Source organism: Engystomops pustulosus, chromosome 7, assembly GCF_040894005.1.
Source record: "Engystomops pustulosus chromosome 7, aEngPut4.maternal, whole genome shotgun sequence".
In the NCBI taxonomy this organism is placed as follows: Eukaryota; Metazoa; Chordata; class Amphibia; order Anura; family Leptodactylidae; genus Engystomops; species Engystomops pustulosus.
In genome coordinates this window covers 68,217,853-68,238,171 of record NC_092417.1, presented here as the reverse complement: position 1 = coordinate 68,238,171, position 20,319 = coordinate 68,217,853, and the positions used below count along the sequence as shown (strand labels likewise).

At 42.0% G+C, this 20,319-nt stretch overlaps 2 protein-coding genes across 2 annotated transcripts in view; both read right to left on the bottom strand.

Annotated features, from left to right (window-relative positions):
- LOC140069954 (alpha-1-antitrypsin-like) overlaps positions 1 to 20,319 on the bottom strand; it is a 213,224-nt gene that overhangs the window by 124,065 nt on the left and 68,840 nt on the right. The window lies entirely within an intron of this gene.
- GSC (goosecoid homeobox) overlaps positions 5,392 to 20,319 on the bottom strand; it is a 136,520-nt gene continuing 121,592 nt past the window's right edge. Inside the window, exon 7 of the mRNA XM_072116272.1 lies at positions 5,392 to 5,446. The gene's annotated coding sequence lies outside the window, so the exon portion shown is untranslated. The remainder of the gene's footprint in view (positions 5,447 to 20,319) is intronic.

The window sequence follows — 20,319 nt, the reverse complement described above, 5'->3', positions numbered from 1 at the left end:
GATAGATAGATAGATAGATAGATAGATATGTGATAGATAGATCGATATGTGATAGATATGTGATAGATAGATAGATAGATGGATATGTGATAGATAGATAGATGGATATGTGATAGATATGTGATAGATAGATAGATGGATATGTGATAGATAGATAGATGGATATGTGATAGATAGATAGATGGATATGTGATAGATAGATGGATATGTGATAGATATGTGATAGATATGTGATAGATAGATAGATAGATAGATAGATAGATAGATAGATAGATGGATATGTGATAGATAGATGGATGGATATGTGATAGATAGATGGATGGATATGTGATAGATATGTGATAGATAGATGGATATGTGATAGATATGTGATAGATATGTGATAGATAGATGGATATGTGATAGATAGATGGATATGTGATAGATAGATGGATATGTGATAGATGGATATGTGATAGATAGATATGTGATAGATAGATAGATAGATAGATAGATAGATAGATGGATATGTGATAGATATGTGATAGATAGATAGATGGATATGTGATAGATAGATGGATATGTGATAGATAGATGGATATGTGATATAGATGGATGGATATGTGATAGATAGATAGATAGATAGATATGTGATAGATAGGAGATAGATAGATAGATAGATAGATAGATATGTGATAGATAGGAGATAGATAGATAGATAGATAGATAGATAGATAGATAGATATGTGATAGATAGATATGTGATAGATAAATAGATAGATATGTGATAGATGGATAGGAGATAGATAGATGGATATGTGATAGATGGATATGTGATAGATAGATGGATATGTGATAGATAGAGAGATAGATAGGAGATAGGTGACAGCTTCTCACATGTTGCTGATGTTTAGCGACTTCCCTGCTAGTCAGGCACAGGGGCCCCTTTGCAGGAGAGCAGGGTAGCATGGAGGGACAGTGCATGGAGGAGAGTACAGGAGGAGGACTGCATCAGGAGAGGTCAGAGCTCAGCCTGTTACTTGTGTTATCTCTGCAGCCTCCTGTGTGACCTGACTAATGGTGGAGGGAGGAAAGGGCTGATACATTGCTATGATCCATGTTGGGAGAGGACTCCTCTGAGCAGACATGTCTGGCTGCAGTTACATTGTATCTGCTGCTGTAGGCTCCTCTGTAGCTGGTGAGCAGTGGCCATCACAGCACAATCTCTGCCCCTCCTCCTCTCTCACCTCCTATTGGCTGCAGTGTGTCAGGTGATCTCTCAGTGTGCAGAGGAGCTGTGAGCCCGTGGAGTGATCTGTAGTGGAGAACAGCTGACTGACTCCCTGTGCGCAGACTCGGCCAGATCAGCTGTTGCTCAGGACGGGACACAGCTACCACCGGGGGGCGCCAGCAACCAGAACAAAAGGAGTTATCTCAGTAAGCCTGCAGATTTTGTAATAAGTGTAAATGGTGAAAGTACTTTTAACAATGCATTGGACCCAATTACAGCAATGTGCAATGGTGACACAACCCCTTTAAGTCGATTTAGACGAAACGCATAGGTCTGACTTGTCCGTGTGTTGCTCTACTTTTTTAACTTTTTTAACATTTTTAACATGAAGAAATAAAAGATATTGGATTTTAATGCATTCTCCGTGACTATGCTGGATTTCCTTTGGACATAAGGGTGTCTACTGCTGACAGTGGAAGCGAGGGTAGGTGAATCAAATTCAGGAAGTTATCTATTTTAAAAGGGATCCAGTTGGGTGGATGGAGTGTAGAGTGATTGGTAAAAGTGGCTTAAATTCCTGCGTTCAGGATGAGAAGTGACATTCCCATTTTGTCTTTTGATGTGGAAGACTGTGATAATGGGTTCTTTTTGTTATAGGTGATGTGCCAGCATTGTATCCATTTTGTTAGAGTGTTTGTAAAATAGCACTTGTGTCCATTTAAGTGCTCTTTTGGTTCTCATAGTGAGCAGGGCTTAAAGTTGAAATTCAGTATCTTATATACACTCACCGGCTACTTTATTAGGTACACCATGCTAGTAACGGGTTGGACCCCCTTTTGCCTTCAGAACTGCCTCAATTCTTCGTGGCATAGATTCAACAAGGTGCTGGAAGCATTCCTCAGAGATTTTGGTCCATATTGACATGATGGCATCACACAGTTGCCGCAGATTTGTCGGCTGCACATCCATGATGCGAATCTCCCGTTCCACTGCATCCCAAAGATGCTCTATTGGATTGAGATCTGGTAACTGTGGAGGCCATTTGACTACAGTGAACTCATTGTCATGTTCAAGAAACCAGCCTGAGATGATTCCAGCTTTATGACATGGCGCATTATCCTGCTGAAAGTAGCCATCAGATGTTGGGTACATTGTGGTCATAAAGGGATGGACATGGTCAGCAACAATACTCAGGTAGGCTGTGGCGTTGCAACGATGCTCAATTGGTACCAAGGGGCACAAAGAGTGCCAAGAAAATATTTCCCACACCATGACACCACCACCACCAGCCTGAACCGTTGATACAAGGCAGGATGGATCCATGCTTTCATGTTGTCGACGCCAAATTCTGACCCTACCATCCAAATGGCGCAGCAGAAATCGAGACTCATCAGACCAGGCAACGTTTTTCCAATCTTCTACTGTCCAATTTCGATGAGCTTGTGCAAATTGTAGCCTCAGTTTCCTGTTCTTAGCTGAAAGGAGTGGCACCCGGTGTGGTCTTCTGCTGCTGTAGCCCATCTGCCTCAAAGTTCGACGTACTGTGCGTTCAAAGATGCTCTTCTGCCTACCTTGGTTGTAACGGGTGGTGATTTGAGTCACTGTTGCCTTTCTATCAGCTCAAACCAGTCTGCCCATTCTCCTCTGACCTCTGGCATCAACAAAGCATTTCTGCCCACAGAACTGCCACTCACTGGATGTTTTTTCTTTTTCGGACCATTCTCTGTAAACCCTAGAGATGGTTGTGCGTGAAAATCCCAGTAGATCAGCAGTTTCTGAAATACTCAGACCAGCCCTTCTGGCAACAACAACCATGCCACGTTCAAAGGCACTCAAGTCACCTTTCTTCCCCATACTGATGCTCGGTTTGAACTGCAGGAGATTGTCTAGACCATGTCTACATGCCTAAATGCACTGAGTTGCCGCCATGTGATTGGCTGATTAGAAATTAAGTGTTAACGAGCAGTTGGACAGGTGTACCTAATAAAGTGGCCGGTGAGTGTACATTTGATAAGGTGCAGGTTGGGGTGTAGTTGATTAGCTAATTCTAGTCTGTGTAGTTGATTTTGTGTTGCAGCTGTGAGCGCTCTCTTTTACATTACGCTGCCAACTGCCTTATGTGCTATCGTATGATAGGTCTATTTGTGAGTGGACATTGGAATCTACCATTAGGGCTTCATTTAATCACCAGCGGTACAGGGCCCCAAACTTAAAAACTGTGAAAACCGAGTCATGATTTGACCAGGAGGAGGGTATATGCCTGGAATAGAGCATGGAGGGGAAGGAATAAGTATCAGTGAAAATATTGTCAACTGGAGTTGGTGGGATACACTGAAGAGAAGTATGTTTACCATGTATGTTTCCATGAGACTGTAACCAAGAATTGGCCAGATCATAAGAAATCTAAGCGTCTATAGGGATATTTAAGGAAGGGATATTTAAAGAAGGGGAGAAAAAAACAGAAACGTAAAAACAAAAATGGGCATTGACGGGAACAGGTTAAGGATATAGCAGAGCAATGAGCAGTTCGTCGGCAGCATGGTCCACACTGAGCAATTACGTCACTGCATTGCATTGCCTGAGCTGAATGTCTGACTCCTTGAAGTGGCTATAATTCTTATATGTCAGGGGGTGTCAGATCACACTCATAATCACAGATCACAGATCACACTCATGGCCACTCCCCTTTGATAACTAATGCACCAGCCACTGACACCAGTTGGTAAAAACAAATTTGGGATCCTTAACCCCAGTTGCATAAAGGCATTTTGGTTTTAATGATTATTACAGGCAAAATAAAATTATAAGGTTTATGTGTCAGGGTAAGCTTTTCTTATGTTTTTTTGCTCCTTCTGTGTGTTATCCTACCAATCATATTATGCACACCAAGCTAGCTAGAGATACCACTATAGGTAGGGGCGTGACTAGGAGAGCTTTCTCCCCATAGCAGACTACTAAGTGGGGACCCCATTCTCCTTAAAAATATTTTCCCTATGCACAAACATGTTTATACAATCACTTATATTTATATACTAGTGTACAGATATGAAGTTCAACATAAACACATTTATACACTCATATATATGTAAGACTTCACAGCTTACAGTGCATGTCAGACTAAATGAGAATTATGAGGTCTAAGGAACTGCCTATGGAGCTCAAAGACAGAATTGTGGCAATGCACAGATCTGGCCAAGGTTATAAAAGAATTTCTGCAGCACTCAAGGTTTCTAAGATCACAGTGGCCTCCATAATCCTTAAATGGAAGAAGTTTGGGATGATAACTCTTTCTCGACCTGGCTGTACAGCCAGACTAAGCAATCGTGTGAGAAGAGCCTTGGTGAGAGAGGTGAAAAAAGGACCCCAAGATCACTGTGGATCACAGTGATAAAGTAGGAAGATATGAGAAAGTTCCAAAAAGTCAACAATCACTGCAGCACTCAACCAGTCGGGCATTTATGGAAGAGTGTGGCGATGAAAGCCTGCATATAGTTTGCAAAAAAAACAAATGAAGGACTCCCAAACTATGAGAAATAATATTCTCTGGTCTTATGAGACTAAGATTGAACTTCTTGGTGTTAATTCTAAGCGGTATGTGTGCAGAAAAGTAAATACAATCCTAACAGTGAAACATAGTGGTGACGCAAGGTGTGAAAAACTTGTTGCATCATTCCCAAGAAGACTCATGGTTGTACAAGCTCAAAAGAGCTTCTACTTAATACTGAGCAAAGGGTCTGAATACTTATGACCATGTGATATTTCAGTTTTTCTTATTTAATAAATTAGCAAAATATCTATTTCATTAGTGTACATTAATGAGCAAAAAAATAACTTTTTTGATCTTACCAATTGGCTGCAATGAAACAAAGAGTGAAAAATTTAAAGGGGTTTAAATACTATCCGTACCCGCTGGGGAAAGCAGGTAAGTATGTCCAATTGTGATTAAGCCGTCGAGACCAGAGAAATGTTACCGCTCCAGGGTCAATAGAATGGTTGGTGAAACATGTTCCCAATATCCATCAGGACTGAACACCTCCAAAACGACACCTATCAGGCGGATCCCTTGGTGCCAATAAGGCTGTCACGGACAATCTGGATACCCTCAGATAAATATGCAACATCGGGCATCGTGGCTTCTTGTTTGTGCAGAACGGAAAAATAAAAAATAATAGATAAAGAGTAGGGAGTGGTAGGTTGCTGCCCGGTGGTGGGGTCTCTTGTTGTGAAGAACATAGTCTGTGTAGGAAACAAAAAGAGAAAACACATAAATGATCAAATACAGACAAAAGATTCATATTTGTAACATACAAAACTCAGAGGTATGATGGTGGCACATAGATGGCCGGTGCATAGGGCAAAACTCACAAAAGAGTGTTCAGATTGAATTCAATATTGAGGCCAAAAGGGTGGAGAGAATTAAGTCTATGAATCCACCTGGCTTCTCGTTGCTTCAATGCTTTTTGTCTGTCACCCCCTCTCCTCATAGGGGGGACATGATCAATGATACAAAATTTCAACTGGTGGATGTTATGTCCACACTCGATAAAGTGTCTTGGGACAGGTAAGTCAATTTTTGCCGTATTGATGGTAGAGCGGTGATTGCTCAGTCTAAATCTACATTCAGTCGTGGTTTCACCCACATAAATTTTAGGACAAGGGCAAGTTAAAATGTTTGTTTCCTACACAGACTATGTTCTTCACAACAAGAGACACCCACCACCGGGCAGCAACCTACCACTCCCTCCTCTTTATTTATTATTTTTTATTTTTCCATTCTGCACAAACAAGAAGCCACAACGCCCGATGTTGCATATTTCGCTGAGGGTATCCAGATTGACCGTGACAGCCTTATTGGCACCGAGGGATCCGCCCGATAGGTGTCGTTTTGGAGGTGTTCAGTCCTGATGGATATTGGGAACATGTTTCACCAACCATTCTATCGACCCTGGAGCAGTAACGTCCAAGAGACGCTTGTTCCTCTGGTCCCGACGGCTTAATCACAATTGGACATACTTACCTGCTTTCCCCAGCGGGTGCACACTGGGTGGAGTCCCTGTCACTCGGAGCGATACTCTTGTGAGAGGTGAGACTCCGTCTGTGACGCAAAGCTGTTGACATACGCGAGGGATCGCAGAATCCTGGCAGTCACGTCCGGAGCAACTCCTCGTCGGAAGGTACTAATACGGCCTCTTCTTGGTGGACTCAATCTGAGTGCAAAATGTGGAAGACTCCAAGGTGCCTTGTATTTATTATTTGTTTTCCCACGCAATGTTTGGGTGGTTACCAAGCAACGCTTGGACATGCCCAGATCGCTTTTTTAGGATATGGGAGCCGGAGTGCCGCGGTGTTGTGTGTCATCTCACTACTCATCACGAATAATGCAAAACTTTATTATTCCACTCTATACATTTTAATGTATCAATATATCATGTTTGCATTTTGCACAATTTTAATATATATTATATTGTTAAACGTCATCCCTGACGTCACATCCTGCGGGGGATTTAAACCCGCCATGTAACACCCTTATCACTGCTTGAGAATGGCTACATTGAGTTAGCTGAAACGTTGCTGTACTTTCACCTGGTGAATAAACACCTTCGAATTTGACACGGAGTACTGCTACTTCTTTGATTTGCTGTTGGAACGTAGAAGTCTTGGATCAGACATGCTGTAGCCTGCACCCATCAAGTTGAACCCTTTTTCTACACTGTGCCGCCCACCGACATAGTAGTACATTCATAGATTTATATTCTCATGCAGACATGTACTGTATGTATTCACTGTCAGGCAGTCTTCTTATCCAAGGGCAGAAGTTTGCGACATGGAGTAGAGATGGCAGATTCCTAGTCCTGCCTCCCTGCTATCCCCTCCCAGCTCAATGATGTACTGTGGTAGATGTGCATTGTTACATACATATTATGCAGAATAATATGTATATAATAGTGCACATCCTCTATTCTTTAGTGTGTCAGGTCAGTTGGCTGGGCCCCTTAACACTTTGGGCCCTGTAGCAGCTGCTATGGCTGCTACTGCTGTAGTTGTGCCCCCGCCCATGGGGGACATTTATTAATCTTTTTACTCCAGTTATCTGATGTAAAAGCACTGAAATAATAGCAATTTTTCAGGACTATGCCACATGGCATGGAGGGGCGTGAAGGGAATTCTTACCCCGTACCTGTGCACTTTCTAAAAGCATTTGAACATTCGCCACTTAGTGTCCACAGGATTTTATGCGAAACCACGCTAGGTCGGACCTGGTGCAGTTTTGTCCACCACAGCAGCACGGCCTGCTTGGCAGCTGTGGCTTTATCATATGCTGGTGTGCGGAGCACTGACATATGTTGAATCTCCCCTTTAAATTCCCATGTGTGCTTTCTGTGAAGGCTGTGTGATAAACCTTCTCTAGATATTCTACTAATAATCTTAAATACTACAAATGTATAAAGAAAAATTAGAAAAAATAGGCATCACTTTAAATCTGGCTCTATTGATAATCTGAAACTACAATTTTCAGCATGAGGACATGTAAACTGATGCAGTTTTGCTATAACTGTAGGGCAAGAGGTTGAGATACACTGTAACCTATTGTAAACAATGAAGAAAAATATCTGAAACAATATATATTATGAACAGCAGATGGCGCTCAGAGTTGCACAAATCATAAAACCTGGTGAATTTTCATTTCGACTTGCAATGTCCTGTTTGAATGTGCTGCCACTGAACCCTAAAATTTTACACTCTCTTCTGCCGCCTTAAATCAGTTTGTCAAAATGTTTTACAGTAAATGGAATATGTTACTAATCTGACAGAGGCTTCACTGTAATGTCTGTTTGTGAAGTATATTAAAACTGTCTTGCATACATTTATTATAGTCCATGAGAAGGTTGAGACTGAGACCAGTGACATCACTCATTTTGACATAATGATGTCATTTAAAGCTCAGCTCCAAAGATTTCATTGTATACCTTTCTGGGGTACATTGAACTTCATACTTATAGGTAGGGTCCTAAACCAGGCAGGTAGATTTCATATCAATACCATAATAAATGTTATCAGAGAGAGATATATATTCTGTTTACATTTTTCACTGGATGCCTCTGCATGGAAAAGAAACTGGAGACTGATATTTTAAAAGTAGAATAGAATAACTGACAGCAGTAATATAACAATCAAGCCAAGATGTCCATAAATTGAATAATAATGGAAAATAACGATTCAATAATTAATATTTGTTAAATACATTGCCTTGCGAAAGTATTCTGTCCCCTTGAACTTTTCTACTTTTTGCCACATTTCAGGCTTCAAACATAAAGATATAAAATTGTAAATTTTTTGGTGAAGAATCAACAAGTGGGACACAATTGTCAATTGGAACAAAATTGATTGGATATTTTAAACTTTTGTAAAAAAAATAATACATTGAAAGGTGGGGTGTGCAATATTATTCGGCCCTTTTACTTTAAGTGCAGCAAAGTCACTCCAGAAGTTCAGTGAGGATCTCTGAATGATCCAATGTTGTCCTAAATGACTGATGATGATGATAAATATAATCCACCTGTGTGTAATCAGATCTCCGTATAAATCCACCTGCTCTGTGATAGTCTCAGGGTTCTGCATCATAAAGACCAACAAACACACCAGGCAGGTCCATGATACCCCTCTAAACTTTCATCTCATACAAGGAGAAGACTTATCAGAGATGCAGCCAAGAGGCCCATGATCACTCTGGATGAACTGCAGAGATCTACAGCTGAGGTGGGAGAGTCTGTCCATAGGACGGAAATCAGTGGTACACTGCACAAATCTGCCCTTTATAGAAGAGTGGCATGAATAAAGACATTTCTCAAAGATTTCCATAAAAAGTCTTGTTTTGGGGAGACACCAAACATGGGGAAGAAGGTGCTCTGGTCAGATGAAACCAAAATTAAACTTTTTGGCCACAATGCCAAAAGATATGTTTGGGGTAAAAGCAACACAGATCATCACCCTGAACACACCATCCCCACTGTCACACATGGTGGTGGCAGCATCATGGTTTGGTCTTGCTTTTCTTCAGCAAGATGGATGGAGCCAAATACAGGACCATTCTGGAAAAAACCTGTTGGAGTCTGCAAAAGACCTGAGACTGGGACGGAGATTTATCTTCCAACAAGACAACGATCCCAAACATAAAGCAAAACTACAGTGGAAGGTACACAAATAAACGTATCCTGGTGTTAGAATGGCCAAGTCACAGTCCAGACCTGAATCCAATCGAGAATCTGTGTAAAGAGCTGAAAACTGCAGTTCACAAACGCTCTCCATCCGACCTCACTGAGCTCCAGCTGTTTCCCAAGGAAGAATAAGCAAGAATTTCAATCTCTCAATGTGTAAAACTGATAGAGACCTGATACTCCAAGTGACTTTCAGCTGTAATCACAGCTAAAGGTGGCGCTACAAAGTATTAAGTTAAGGGGGTCGAATAATATTGCACGCCCCACATTTCAGTTTATAATTTTTTAGAAAAGATTAACCACTTACCGACATGTGACATAATACTAAGTCACATGCCGGGTGCGTGGAGAGGCCTCATGGGCTGAGCCCTCTCCCTAGTCGGCTTACCGGTAACACCTGCGATCAGCTGCCGACGGCTTCAAAAAGTTGGCGTCGCCGCCATCTTGCCAGGGTTCGACGCTCCCCGACGCGTCCTAAAATAAAGCCCAAAGTCGAAAATACCCGATCTTTTTTGCCATTTTAAAAAATATAAAAAATTCTATAAAAAGTGATAAAAATGTTGTACAGTCCTAAAAATGATAACATTGTAAACGTCATCAAAAGTCGCAAAAAACAAGTATAAAAAAGTTACTAGTGCAAGAAGATGGCAAAATCCCCAACATTTTTTTTGTACAAGAGGTTTTAATTTTGTAAATGTATGAAAACAGTATAAAACCTATACAAATTTATTACCCCCATAATTGTACCGACCCAAAGAATAAAGTAGACATGTCATTTGGGGCGTGCAGTGAAATCCTTAAAATCCAAGTCCACAAGAATAGGTTGCAAATGCGTTTTTTTTCACAAATTTTACTGCTACCCAGTACACGGCCTGGAATATTACATACCACCATTTTGAAGTAAGGTGCAACGTTTCAGCTCATCCATAGAGCCATTATCAAGCATTGGCCCTATGGATGAGCTGAAACGTTGTACCTTATTTTGCAATGGGTGAATAAAGATCACCTTTATACTTACCAGAGTTCTGCCTCATTGCATTTTTTTGGATATCTGACCTTACAAACCGATGGATCGGGTTTGTTGGAGGCGTGCACCCACCATTGGACTTGATCCATTATACTCGCTGTGCTGATCAACAATCGGACTGTTTACCATTTTGAAGTGTAATTTGTTACATAGAAAATAAGCCATAACATAGCTCTGTACATGGAAAAATAAAAAAGTTATAGATTTTTGGAGGTGAAAAATGAAAACGCAAAAAATTAAAAAGGGCATCTTTTTATTCCACTTCACAATTGTGTCCCACTTGTGTTGATTCTTCACCAAAAAAATTATAAATTTAAAATTAAAATTATATCTTTATGTTTGAAGCCGGAATTGTGGCAAAAGGTAGAAATGTTCAAGACACTTTCATAAGGCACTGTATTTAAAAATGGATACAGCAGAAATGTATTTCAGAAATGGATAAGGCAGTTTCTCTTTTTTCTGCTCCTTCTTTCTCCTGTAATGGGCAGTGATTCTGAAGTCCTGTATACAGCATAGAGAAAGGAGATTAACCATTAACTCTTACACTACCTCTATACCTGGAGCATATTTAACTTGATGATTCAGATCTCTAGGTTAGACTATCCAATGATTGTTAAGAATTATGTGATTAGACATCAGGTGCTTTTATCACACATCAGTGGACACAGGACAGAAAGCTGATTTATAGGACCTGCTTAAATTTGGAAGAAAAGCAGGAGAAAAAAGGACTCAGGAACATATTTACAGGGGTATTCCCACAAAGATAACAAAATGACACGTTGTCTAATTCACTATTATTAACATAAATACAGCATTACACACATATAATTCCAACATGTATCTATCAGTCCTGGTGTACACAATTTCGGTTTCCCGGGATCCGACCGTAAATCTTCTGACTATGGTCAGGCTGAGCAGATTCTTCTCATGAATGGCTTCTCCTCTCTGCACACTGCAGTGAACTTTGCATCCAGCCCCTTCCCCTTCATTGCAAGACTAGCTCAGACATAGGCACTTCCTGCCAGCAAGATAAGATAAGGTCTTTATGCAAGGGAGGGAGCCACTCTGTGTGTGTTATAGCTGAGATGGAGCAGAGCTAAAGTGTGTAATTGTGAGTTATATTCATCTCATGGATCTTTCATCACTGGTCTGTCTCATCTCTTTTTTTATGTGTCAGATACTAGTAGGATGTTCAGAAGATAAATAGTTTGTAAGGTAATCCTTTAGTGTATTGTTTAAAGCGCATCATATATACTTAACTATATCTCTCTGCAATGTCCTGCCACGCTCACGCATAGGGAAGTGCGTGGAAGTCTCCATTGGAGCACCTCTCCGATCATGTGATTTGATTGGGTGTGTCTTGGTGATGTAGTTCCGGTGCGCAACCTCAGGGTTTGACCCTTCACGTCGTGGGTACGTCTATGAGTGGGATGGCTGGCAGTGGATATATATAACAGCGGGACGGCACATTTACTTCACCTCCTGACGAAGTATCTGTGCGAAACACGCATCAGGGTGTACCATTGGCCCCCCTAAATAGCCATATCATCATGATTTCAGATAAGTGAACTGTTGGCATGTGGACACTGGACGGATGGTACCTCTGGTTTTCACCATGCTGTATTGAGTAATAGGCACCTTACCTTTCATTGTTTTACATTTTTGGATTGAATTTTCACCAACTTTCACTGGGTATTTTTAGATCATTGGGCTTTTTGAGGGGGGTTTATGTACTCCGTGGGGGTCCGATTTCATCTAGGGCCACTTGTTTTTCTCCCCTTTCTTTGATTTTCCCATTTTATATGGTATACATTTGTATATATATATATTTTTTTGTGCATTGGCAATATAATAAAGTATATTTTTATTGATAGTTTTGCAGCTCTTTTCTTTTGTATTTTCATATTAGAAATTAACATTTTATTTACAATTTTGTAATTTCTACAATTAGATTTGAACCCTTGAAATGACAGGACTGTGTTTAAAAATGCTTTAGTTCATCACATTATTATGTATGTATAAGGACAGCTATACCCATTAGTCACTAAAACTTAACTTTTCATTTTATAGTTAAGATGTGGACCAACCAAAAGCAAAAAAATGTTTAAAATTTCTCAAACAGTTCAAAACTTGCGGCTTCAAATAGTTTTGAAAGCGGGATAGTCGGGGACAAGATAGTCTAGGATTATGTCCCACAACAATGTGTATTATACGTTTTCTAATCGTGATGATCGATTATGGTTCTTACATATCACGATTAGAGTGACCACAAGGTTAAGCTCCGGCTTTAGAGGTTCAGGGACCCCCTCTCACACAACCTCATCACCTTCTTTACTCGCACCGCACATAGTCAAAATGAGTACACGTATCCTCTAACTTTAAGACTAAGCGTGCAAAAGGGAGGAGGGGAAGGGGGGAAGGGAGGATTCCTTCACACTTGCCCTGACGTCTAAGCACTCAAAGCAAAAACACAGCCACACATTTGATTCCCCAGTAGATATACCATTTCGAACTGTTTAATCTAAAAACATTCACACAGTAGCCCCCCGACATGTTTTGCCACGTGGAGTGGCGTCCTCAGGGGTACCGGGGCTATAATGCGGCACATTGCGTTAAAGTCTAACCTTTATAGACTCTTTGATCTGACGTGGTGACAGGGGCAGTGCCCACTGTCCAATCACCAGAGAGGAGGCTCGGCTCTATCTGCCAATCCTCAAGGAGGCATCAAGTGATGTAATCTTACGGATTATTCGCGCATGTCAGTGAACTTGTAGCCGGAATCGCTGTCAAGATCCTCCACTGCGCATGTCTAGGGACTTTGCGCAATCTCAGCCGGTATCAGAGGCTCTTATGCGAATGCCCAAAGACTTAGACAGAGTTGCGATCGAGATCATTATTGACAGCTGAATGCGCATGTCTCCGGACTTAGCCGATATTTTACATAGTAGGTTTCCTACGCTGAGTAAAGGGCTTTTATCGATCCCTATTAGCAGCGTATGTCTAGAGATTCAGGAATGGTCGTTCTTTACCGGCCAGCTCTTTTTGTCAGAGGACTTAGAGGTAAGTCTATAACCGGAGTTTATACAGATTGTCACAATAGAAAGATCAGATAGAGGTTCATCATATCTCGCTCATCATTGCCCCATCTAGATTGTCGTTCGCTCAATGCGACAAACACCAGTTTATGTGCTTATTCTCAAATGAGCAAGTTTATTAAGTTTTGTAGAATCCATCACCTCCATATATCTGTTAACAACAGGTATTAGAGATGAGCAAACACACTCGTCCGAACTTGATGCTCGTTCGAGCATTAGCGTACTCGTAACTGCTCGTTGCTCGGACGAATACTTCGCCAGCTCGAGAAAATGGCATCTCCCGCCGCTTTGATTTTTGGCGGCCAGAAACAGAGCCAATCACAAGCCAGGAGACTCTGCACTCCACCCAGCATGACGTGGTACCCTTACACGTCGATCGCAGTGGTTGGCTAGCCTGATCAGGTGACTTTGGAATAGACTAGCCCCTGCCGGTGCTGCTCGGATCATTCTCTGTCTGGATGCCGTTAGGGAGAGAGTTTCTGCTGCTGCAGGGATAGCGTTAGGGTGTTATATTAGCTTACTGTTAGGCAGGAGTGAGTCTACAAGAACCCAACAGCCCTTGTTAGGGTTATAATAGCGTTATATATATATTTTTTTTTTTTGCTTGTGGCTGGGCTTGCTGGCACTAATAGTGCAGCTAGTACCATATTGTGAGGAATTTGCAGGGAGACTTGCGAAAGTTATATTTAGCTCTTAGTGACACACATATCCATCTCAAACACCTAAGTGGGACAATTTATTAGCTTTTCCTCCTCTTTGTACACTAAAGAAGAGGAAACTGGCTATTTTTTGCCAGGGCCAACTGGCTCTAGCTATAGTACTCTATGTTTTTAATTTTTCTGGAGGACCACCTACCTGCTCCTCTGGTTTGAAAACTTTTTTGGACTGCCACATACAGGCACTATCCAAATTTAATTGTCTCCATAGCAGCGACGTCGTTTTTATAGCTGCCTCCACACGTTGTCTCCATTTCTACCTCCACACATCATCTCCATAGCTGCGTCCCAAAGCCGTCCATAAAGCTGCCTCCATACATCGTCCCCTTAGCAAACGAGCTGTGTCAGACAGAATTTTGGGTTGTTTTCATGGCTTCCACATCAAACTTGTTAACTTTGTTGCCACCCTGCTGTGTTATCCACAAAATATACTGGCAAACTTTTATCATTTACCGATATTATTTCAGCGCTTCTTGCGCATCTGTTTACATTCCCCTCACCCGCCATAACCCAAACTTATAAAAACACTACTACACTTGATCTTATACAAAAGGTTCTTAGAAGTGCTGTTTGGGGAGAAGCCGAGAGACAGGGGCTTGGACAGGCGAAAGCTCGCCTGGCAGCGGACCACCAGCTCCATCCCAAGATCCAATTAACATAGTTTTAACTGCAGCACATTTAATCTACTACTAACTTACTGCCTCCATACATCGTCCCCTTAGCAAACGAGCTGTGTCAGGCAGAATTTTGGGTTGTTTTCATGACTTCCACATCAAACTTGTTAACTCTGTCGCCACTCTGCTGTGTTATCCACAAAATATACTGGCAAACTTTTATCATTTACTGATATTATTTCAGCGCTTCCTGTGCATCTGTTTACATTCCCCTCACCTGCTATAACCCAAACTTATAAAAACACTACTACACTTGATCTTATACAAAAGGTTCTTAGAAGTGCTGTTTTGGGAGGAGCCGAGAGACAGGGGTTTGGACAGGCGAAAGCTCGCCTGGCAGCGGACCGCCAGCTCCATCCCAAGATCCAACTAACATAGTTTTTACTGCAGCACCTTTAATCTACTACTACCTTACTGTCTCCACACATCTTCCCCTTAGCAAACGAGCTGTCTCAGGCAGAATTTTCGGGTGTTTCACCAGATACCTAATGGAACTCGGCGCATCTGTCGCCGCCATGCTGGAGACCGGAAGTTGCAATTATAGCAGCGCAATATGGATGCCCCATACTGTCGCTCTTAATCATTGAACCATTTCAGAAAAAACAATTAAAAATAGAACCGGAGGAGCCGAGAGACAGGGGCTTGGACAGGCGAAAGCTCGCCTGGCAGCAGACTGCCAGCTCCATCCCAAGATTAGGCAGCCTCAGAGGCATCCATGCATACTGCCCCTGCTGTTTCCTGTCCATTTCGCCTCCACGATCCTCCACAGTGTCCACCACGAGAGGATATACAGCACATCATCCCCTTATCAAACAAGCTGTGTCAGGCAGAATTTTCGGGTGTTTCACCAGATACATAATGGAACTCGGCGCATCTGTCGCCGCCATGCTGGAGACCTGAAGTTTCAATCATAGAAGCAATATGGATGCCCCATACTGTCACTCTTAATCATGGAAGTCGTCTCCATGGCTGCCTCCACATGTCGTCCCCTTATCAAACGAGCTGTGTCAGGCTCATTTTTCGGGTGTTTCACCAGATACGTTATGGAACTTGGTCACTATGTCGCCACCATGCTGTGTTATCGACTAAATATACTGTCAACCTTTTGTTCACATAGGATATCATTTCAGCGCTTCTTGCTCACCTCCTTTGGTTCCTCTCTGCCACCCATTGGTTTGAAGCCTGAGTCCATTTAGGGTATGTCGCCATGACACTCTCTAGCCTGCCGCTGCTGCCGCTGCCTCTGCATTCCGTCTTCTATAATGTCAGGGTCAATTATTGGATGTTTTAGATGCTATCTAGCCTCATTCGGTCACTCTGTCATCGCCATGCTGTTGCCCATAATTTTGGCATAATGGTGCGATTAAGCAGCCTCAGAGGCATCCATGCATGCTGCACCTGCTGTTTCCTGTCCATTTCCGTGGTGTTTCCATCATTTTCTGAGGTTTCCAGGTGTTTGGCCAAGCTTCCCTGTGCAGACCCTTGGTCCCCTTGAAAAATGCTCAAGTCTCCCATTGACTTCAATGGGGTTCGTTATTCTAGACGAGCACTCGAGCATCGGGAAAATAACGAGCGTTTGTAAACATGGTGACTAAGGACCTTGAAAGGATAAAGCCCAATAAGAAAATGATTGGCTCCAACCCCACGAAGGATGAACAGGGAGCGCTGGAAGAACTTATGGCCTTAGAGGAGGTGATTTTTAAACCCTCAGACAAGGGGGGGAATATAGTACTACTGGACAGAGATGAATATGTAAACATGGTCAGATGTTTACTAGATGACAGAAACACCTACAAGATATTGGAAAGGGATCCCACTGATAGATTTGTCCATGAACTATCAAACATATTAACAGGTGCATTTGAGGAAAATATGATTTCCAAAGATGAATTAAAATATCTTTTCATCAATAAGCCAACAATACCCACCTTTTATGCCCTGCCAAAAGTACACAAACAAGTGAAACCTACACCTGGCAGACCAATTGTTTCAGGCACAGGCTGCCTTACCCAAGGTATAAGTGAATATATCGACAAATTATTACGCCCATTTGTCCCCTCTCTACCCTCCTATCTACGCGACACGAGAGATGTGATCACTAGATTAAGGGAGATAATGGTATCCAAAAATACTTACCTGGCTAGCTTGGACGTGGAGGCCCTTTATAGCAATATACAGCATCCATTAGGGCTACAAGCAGTCAACTTCTTTTTAAGTACAAAAGCCATACAGTACAGAAAGCACAATACTTTTCTGATTTCATTATTGCAGTTTCTCCTAACACACAATTATTTCCTCTTTGGCGGTGCCTTTTACCATCAGGTGAGAGGCACCGCCATGGGGACCATATACGCACCCACTTATGCGAATATTTTTCTAGGGTGGTGGTAATCTGTCATAGTTTTTTCGGACCACCTAGTAGAGTTCACAAAGCACATTATTTTTGGGGGAAGGTATATCGATGATATCCTGATCTTGTGGGAGGGTGACCAAGACACCTTTAAAGAATTTGTTCTTCACCTTAACAACAATAAAATAGGTATGCACTTCACCTCAGAGATTCACCATGAGCACATTTGCTTTCTGGACCTAAACATTATGATTGACGAAGAGGGCCGCATACAAACTTCAATTCACAGAAAAGAAACTTCCACAAATAATTTACTAATCTGGCAGAGCTAGCATCCAACCCCCATTAAAAGGGGCATCCCAGTCAGTCAGTACCTCCGAGCAAGGAGGAACTGCTCAACTGAATCAGACTTCGAAAAGGAATGCCATGACCTCTACAAAAGCTTCTTGATGAGAGGTTACCCGAAAAAGGCCTTACATAGGGCCTATCAAAGGGCAAAGACATCGAACCGAGAAGACCTGCTGAGAACCGATGGAAAACGAGACATACAAGGACCAATAAGATGTATAGGAACCTTTGATGGATATACCCGACAAGTGCTGGAGGTCAAAAATATTGGCCCCTACTGACCGCTGATGAGGATATACGAACAGCTATTACGGCGCACCCATCAATAACATACCAAAGGGGGAAAAACATCAAAGATTTGCTCATACATAGTCACTATACTGAGAGAAGAATGACTCATCCTACATGGCTACCACCTCGTGTAACAGGCTCCTACCTGTGCGGGACCTGCTCTTTTTGTAAATATATGCCAAGGAGAAGAGAAACGAATGTACCAAATTAGACACTACATTAACTGTAAAACACCTGGCGTCATTTACATGGTTCAATGCCAATGCCCTCAGTTATATGTAGGGAAAACAGTGCAGGAGTTGAGGAAGAGGATGTCCTCCCATTTGAGCACTGTCAGAACTAATAAGGACACATCTCTGTCCAAACACATGAGATCTGTACACAAGGGCGATCTCGAACAATTACGTTTCTGGGGCATCGACTGTCTGCGAACGGGCATTAGACGGGGAGATCTGGATCGCAGACTCCTACAATTAGAAGCCAAATGGATCTACAAGTTGGGGACTTTGAGCCCGAAAGGTTTAAATGAAGGGTATAATTTTGCAGCTTTCCTGTGATTAAACACCTCCTGTGACCATACAATTCATTACCTAATACACATGACCTGACATTCATAGGATTCATTCAGTATATAATCATACATAACTCTCTGTTAGGACCTGACCAAAAACATAGGCACACTTTGATCTTCTGTTATATATACCTGTTGTTAACAGATATGTGGAGGTGATGGATTCTACAAAACTTAACAGACTTGCTAATATGAGAATAAGCACATAAACTGGTGTTTGTCGCATTGAGCGAACGACAATCTAGATGGGGCAATGATGAGCGAGATATGATGAACCTCTATCTGATCTTTCTATTGCGACAATCTGTATAAACTCCGGTTATAGACTTACCTCTGAGTCCTCTGACAAAAAGAGCTGGCCGGTAAAGAACGACCATTCCTGAATCTCTAGACATACGCTGCTAATAGGGATCGATAAAAGCCCTTTACTCAGAGTAGGAAACTTACTATGTAAAATATCGGCTAAGTCCGGAGACATGCGCATTCAGCTCTCAATAACAATCTCGATCGCAACTCTGTCTAAGTCTTTGGGCATTCGCATAAGAGCCTCTAATACCGGCTGAGATTGCGCAAAGTCCCTAGACATGCGCGGTGGAGGATCTTGACAGCGATTCCGGCTACAAGTTCACTGACATGCGCAAATAATCCGTAAGATTACATCACTTGATGCCTCCTTGAGGATTGGCAGATAGAGCCAAGCCTCCTCTCTGGTGATTGGACAGTGGGCACTGCCCCCGTCACCACGTCAGATCAAAGAGACTATAAAGGTTAGACTTTAACGCGATGTGCCGCATTATAGCCCCGGTACCACTGAGGACGCCACTCCACGTGGCGAAACATGTCGGGGGGCTACTGCGTGAATGTTTTTAGATTCAACAGTTCGAAATGGTAGATCTACTAGTGTGGCTGTGTTTTTGCCCTCCGCCCTTTAGCACGCTTAGTCTTAAAGTTAGAGGATACGTGTACTCATTTTGTAAAGAAGGTGATGAGGTTGTGTGAGAGGGGGTCCCTGAACCTCTAAAGCCGGAGCTTAACCTTGTGGTCACTCTAATCGTGATAGGTAAGAACCATAATCGATCATCACGATTAGAAAACGTATAATACACATTGTTGTGGGACATAATCCTAGACTGTCTTGTCCCCGACTATCCCGCTTTCAAAACTATTTGAAGCCGCAAGTTTTGAACTGTTTGAGAAATTTTAAACATTTTTTTGCTTTTGGTTGGTCCACATCTTAACTATAAAATGAAAAGTTAAGTTTTAGTGACTAATGGGTATAGCTGTCCTTATTGGACGATTTCTTGTGCTGTAATTTAACTCTGAATTTATAATGATTTTTGCCTAATTTAAAACCAACAGAACAGTGAATAAATTAAGTATATAGTCTGTGCTGTGTGACCGCTAATGGTAAATAGCTTCTCCGCACTGTGCTGAAAGTGCCAAAAGTAGAAGGTGGTGGAAGGGTGAAGAGGAATCTACAAAAAAGTTTCAGGTGCAAAGGGAGACACAGAAAGTTCTGCAGACTCGCAGACTCACTCAAGTGAGGAGATCTTTTACCTTACTATTCTGTGTAGGAGACTTTTGCATTCACAGCACTGAACACATTCAGCTCTGCTACTCATCTCAACTACATACAAAGAGGAATGTCATGTGACTTACCTCTCCTCCCTCCTTTGTGAGTAGTAGCCGGTCCCCTCCATCCATAAACAACCAGATGGCATTATAAGAGATATCAGCAGAGCCAGGAGACAGAGTTTGGGCAGTACCCATGAATTGAGCAGGATAGCAAAGAAATTGTTGCACATAGGTAATCAAGATAAT